Genomic DNA, 5,860 nt, shown 5'->3' with positions numbered 1-5,860 from the left:
TAATTTTGTGAGAAGACAAGTTGCATTCACTTGTCCTCTCCTAGAGAAACTCCAAGGGTTGCCCCATGTTATATGTTTGTTACTGCACATTGGGTAAGGCTTGTTTTTCTCACTGGGAAGCAGTAAGTGCTCCTCCTGTGACTTAAAGCAATGATTATTAAGACCACAACTAAAGCTGTTGAAAAATTTGGTCCCCTATGTTGGTATTGGGCAAATTTTTATCACTCTGCAGTGGACATACCTTTATTTTGATTTCTCAGGATTTGCCTGTCACATATTTATTTACAAATATCTTTACTTGACAATGTGATTTACACATCTCTGCCAACAAATAAATTAGAAATCATATAGTACTGTAAATCATCTGCTTTATTTTCCCACATTTTTTATGACAAACAACAAGTTTAAGAAGGAAAATTGAATATGCTCCTCCAGATCTGGTCTTGAAAATGCCATCTATGCTAATGACCTCAAATGCCCTTAATGCTAATACTCAGCAAATTAGTGTCATAAGAAAAGCAAATTTCCTAATTTTCTTCTTCCTTTATTCTTGAAAATTAAAGGAAAAAGCAAGACATGAGGTTTCCCACAAAACTACTGAAGTCTTGATCACCAAAGCATCTGTTTCATAAAGGAAAAAAAAATGTTCCTAAAGAACAGACTACAGAAGGAAGAGCTATGTGCCATTTGAATCTGACTTTGTTCTGCTACTGAGCAGACTTATGCTGATACTTAAAGTTTACTATTAATTATTTAAAATATACTTTGACTTCAAGAAGATTCTATTGCTATTTGAATACTGTTCCTTTTGAAAGGAAAAACAATGTTTCAATTTATTGTTGTTACTTTATCACCTTACTAAAAATTTGGGAAATGCACAGATATTTTTCTCCACATTATTTTAATAACTATGGTATGCAGCATTAAATTCCCTCCAGTCTTCTTTTAAAACTGCTTTTAGTAGTTAAGCTCTGCCACCATTACTTTGCTTAGGGATTTCTTTTTGCTATTTTTTTGTGTGCACACAATTTCTATTAGTACCAAATAATAAGCATTGCTTGAAAAAAAAACCACAGAATTATCATCTTCATTTTTCACAGAAATTATTTCAGCAAATTGTTTGGTATTTTTATAGAGATAAAGTTATATTTATGTTAAGGATTAAATGACACTAGAAGATTTAGGATATATTTTTTCTTTCTGTTTCTTCCCATATTGAGTATATAAAGCCTATTAAGAATGGAAATGGACACAAAATCAATTAGATTGAATTGACTATGGCTTTTATTGGCATCAGTTGAGGTATGAATTGTGTCTACAGTTGAATATATAACAAAACCTGTAACATTCATAGTTTTAGCATGATCTCATAGAAACAAGACTATAATCTTAGTGAAATATGTCTGAATTCTGAGGCAAAATTCAACTAAGACAGGCCTGATTTTCATCACACTTTTCTGGAAGCCAACAAGTGAGAAGGATGTACTCTGGTCACACATTGACACACAAAAATGAAAATTTGAAATCTACAAAAAAGACTTCTAGAAACTGACAAAATATCCAAAATATATCTTATATCTGATATCTACATAGACAGATATAACTATAAAGAGCACATGTTACATTACAAAGAATCTCCTTTACTGGTCTTCTGAATGCACTGTTAGAAATTTTAAAATAAATACACTAAAAGGTATTAAGAATGTCAGGTATTTCTAACAGTTGTTCCCTCATATTACTAAACAGTTATATATATATATGGTTAATCTGAAATCAAAATGATATTAAGATATTAAGATTTTACCTGAAATACCTTTTATACATAGAGAGAGTATACAGTATATTTCATAAATCAGACATCAGTATGGGAACAATTTATAGGTTAGGTGCAAGATATTTTTGTTTTTCCCCATTTGGGCATCATAAAATACTGCTGTTTGTTTTTTTGCCTTTTTTTTTTTTTTTTTCCTTAAACACCTTACTATGCTCTTTTACACAAATGGAAACAATAATATACTTTTGAATATGTATATCTTACAATTGTCTTACAATTCTATACTGACATGCATGTATCTGACTGGACCTATGTGCACATATATTCTGGATATATCCCAAATTTGCCTTCTTACATTTTTCTACCTTTTTACATTTTTTTATTTATTATTATTTTTTAAGAAAAAGGTTTCATGGAAGTTATATATAGGTTAGTTTGAAATCTAATTATTTTGGTAGATGGCTTTTTTGACAAAAAAAAAATAATCTTTAGGGAGCAAAGAACACTGGTGTAATTTACTCTTTTTGTCACAGAGAAATTAAAATGAAAATGTAAGAAAAGCACATTATTAAACTACAATTGTTTATAAATGTGGACATCAAGTCTAGGTTGCAGGATAAGTAATTTTCCTTTTCTGATTTCAAAAGTTTTGATAAATAAGTCACACAGATTTATAATAAAGTTCCAAAGATTTGGTTACGGTGCACTGCTGTTGGGGGATTTGATTTATCTTAAAAATGTATATAACTTAGTATACTAATCATATATTTCTCTAAAACTAATTTGAACATCAGTGTGTTTTTTATTCAGAGCAAAAGCTGAACATTTGTCTCAAACTTGTTTCAGTATGCCAGAGTGGCTTAAGGTATGAAACTGTACCTTAGTGTCATTCTACCTTTTCTGTGTTTTTCTGAGGCTTTTATTGCTATTCTGTTTGAAATGGATGTATGAACATTCTATATGATGCCATGTTTTTTAATAATTACATGTACAAAAAATATACAAACAAGCAAAGAACAAAAACAAAAACATACATAATTTTGCTGTTTAAAATTATAAGATAATAAAATATAAATTGGGCTAGATAGAAAGGTAAGTTGCTAAAATTAAAAATTAATCCTTAAACCCTATCATATTTTCTATTACTCGTTAGCTGTTCACTCTAATATGTTATAGTTTATGAAAATGTAGTATTATTAAATAAAAGCTTGAATTAATTTTGTTCTTTTATGCAGAGAAAGAACATAAGTATTCCTTAAAAATACAGTTGTCAGCTTTTAAGTTGCTGAAGTTTTGACTGAAGTAAGAATTAAAAAAAAAAAAAAGGTATTTCAGACAGGAATGGCAGAAAAAAAATCTAATATGAGTTGGACCTCTATCAAAGAAAGAGAATCCAGTGTTCCACTGTCTGGTTCCTCTCTCCACTCAGAACGTACTTACAACTGCATGACTTTTGTCTTCCCATAAGGGTAAAACAAACCAGTGGAAAATGTCTAAACCAACAGATCTATAACTGTTTGTACAATCCAAGAATTTGTCTGTATGAGGCATTCCGGAACGGAAAATTTCAGTGTATACATAACCTTAAGGTGTTGTGTTTATTCATATCCACCATAAGATTATAAAAGCTTGGTTTCACTCTGTTTTTGCCACAATTTATTTATGTATACTATATAGATTTTATTCTGAAATATGCAGTTCGATTTCTTTCTGTCTTCTCTACAGGTTAAGCTCTGTTTTTGAAAATTATATGTATATATATTTATAAAGAAAATTTGGCAAACAAAACACCTTTTAAGAAAGGATTTAAAGGGAAAACATTGTTCATTTTTGTTCATTTGTCATTGGTTCATTTTGTGGAACTAAAAATTTTACTCTTTCAAGTTAAAAGATGCTGAAAGAAGCTGTGGGTGAAATTGATAATATGGCTTATACTGAATCATTAAAAACAAACAAGCAACAACATCAACTACAATGACAAAAACAAAAACCACATCTTTGGACCTGAGCCTTGCTTCCTAACAATAGATTTATTTATTTATTTATTTTTCTCTGTTCATGTTCTTGTCTGCATATGTTCCTGATACTTACACAAATATCCTACATTTTTACTCAGAACCCACAATAAATAAATAAATAAATAAATAAATCAGTTCTTAACTTTAACTTCAAACCAAACCAAACCAAAAGTAAATATTTACACCATCCAGGTAACTACTTCACATGTATTTCAAGAGACAAGCAACATGAATTCTAACATATTCTAACTAACTGAATAAGTTTAGTAATAACCATACACATTTTTTTTTCCTTTTTTTTTTTTTTCAACATAATTTTTAAATCAATATTTAAAAGTCATGAATAAAAATAACATGGGAAATATTATACAGAGGATGAGATAATGCCTAATGTTATCCAAGATAATTATGTCAAAAAAGCTCTAAAATTATTATCAAAATGTGACATATTCAGAAACCATCAGTAGTGAATGACCAAGTATTTACATTCTATAGACTTCATTTCTTTGCCCCATAGCCATTGGCTGCTTATTTGAAAACCAAAGTAAGAGCAAGATTTGTGTCAAATAATTTTCAAAGCATTCAAATAGATCCTTTTCAAAGCATCATCTTTGTGGATGAAAAAAGAAAAAAATAAAGAAGAGCACAAACAAGTATACACTTGCTTCCATTAACCAAGCACCTGTACAGCAGAACTGGATGTTCACTGAGGTTTCATGTCTGGTAGAAGACCTGTTTATCCCTCAACATTATGCAAAAGGACCTTGTGACTTCACATTTCCACTTTTGTTTGTTTTGTTATTTTGTTGCTGTTGATACATAATGTTTATTCTTATTAAATATCTAAAGTTTTATTTTTGAAAGACTAAAACATAGAAGAAAGAAATCCCCTTAACATGGCTGATTACTTATCTAAAAAATAGATTGGCAAGCAGTAAAAAAAGTGTAAATAATTAAGTGGTTTTCAAAATGGTGAATTAAACTTTGCATATAAGGTTAACATATAACCTTGAAATATGAATATAAAGGGCATGTGTATCAGAAAGCTTCCTTTACAATGCTTTTCAGAGGACATGAAAAATTATTTAGTACAATCAGGGATTATGCACAGAAAAGGGAATGGGTTGTGCGCTATAGACATGTGGAGATGGACTTTGCTTTCTACAAACCCTTAAATCTTCTCACCAATCTCTTGACATTTTTTGCAACAGGAAAAACTTTGGCTGCAGATTTGAGGTTGTTGACAACTTTCTATACCGGATATAGGCTGGGCACATGGTGGAACTAAGCTGTGATAGTTTTATAAAGCTAGTCCCTAATTAAGACCTCTGCTATAGCAAAGCATGAAGATAAAACAGCTGAATCATGAGAGGTCCAGACCTAAAAGTGTCTAGCTGATTTCCTTCATCTGATTGAAAACTGTACCTGGACCTTGAAGAACAGAGTAGCAATGACCCGTGCAGCCCTTCAGGTTCCTGTGTAGCAATCAAAGCCCACGTTTGAGAGGCAGGGTAACTCATGTGCTGTGCTCCTTCCCCCCCCCCCCGCCCCCCCCACACACGCCTTTCTCTTCCAATTATTAACAAAAAATAGAAATTACATGGGCAAATGACATAAATGACTTCAGGGATGTTACTATTAAAATGGCTAACGTTGGACATTATTAAGATTGGAAGCCACCCTCAGAGGTAACTAGAACTTGGAAACTCCTGGTTGTAGGTGAAATGGAAAATGCTTATGCCCCTCATTTTTCATTTTCTTGCTGTCACTCTCTAATGTCCTCCAGGGAGCCATGACAAAGGAGGTTCTCTCAACTACACGGGATTTCAAACACTTCATAAGAAACTCGAGAAAGAAGAAAAATGTATATTTTTAACAGAAAAATGAAGCATTTTAGCTCCAAACCTAAATTAACTATAGTCTTCCTTCTGTGCAATTATTAAAACTACAACCAACAAACACAAAAACCTTTTGTCATGCCCAGCTGAGGATATTAACTTTCAAACCTTTTTAAAGATGTTATGCTGGCTTCATAGAAAAGTGCATGGCATGCACTGCATAGTCCTGG

At 31.4% G+C, this 5,860-nt stretch overlaps 1 long non-coding RNA gene across 1 annotated transcript; it reads right to left on the bottom strand.

Annotated features, from left to right (window-relative positions):
- Positions 1 to 1,961: 1,961 nt before the first annotated feature.
- LOC118163072 lies at positions 1,962 to 2,819 on the bottom strand. The gene is made up of 2 exons (XR_004748825.1): positions 2,599 to 2,819; positions 1,962 to 2,139 (listed from the first exon to the last, which is right to left on the bottom strand). It is a non-coding gene; the product is annotated as an uncharacterized LOC118163072 (long non-coding RNA).
- Positions 2,820 to 5,860: the final 3,041 nt, after the last annotated feature.

Source organism: Oxyura jamaicensis, chromosome 2 (genome assembly GCF_011077185.1).
Source record: "Oxyura jamaicensis isolate SHBP4307 breed ruddy duck chromosome 2, BPBGC_Ojam_1.0, whole genome shotgun sequence".
NCBI lineage: Eukaryota > Metazoa > Chordata > Aves > Anseriformes > Anatidae > Oxyura > Oxyura jamaicensis.
Note: the sequence above shows the minus strand (reverse complement) of the source record. Positions and strands in the feature narration are given on the sequence as shown.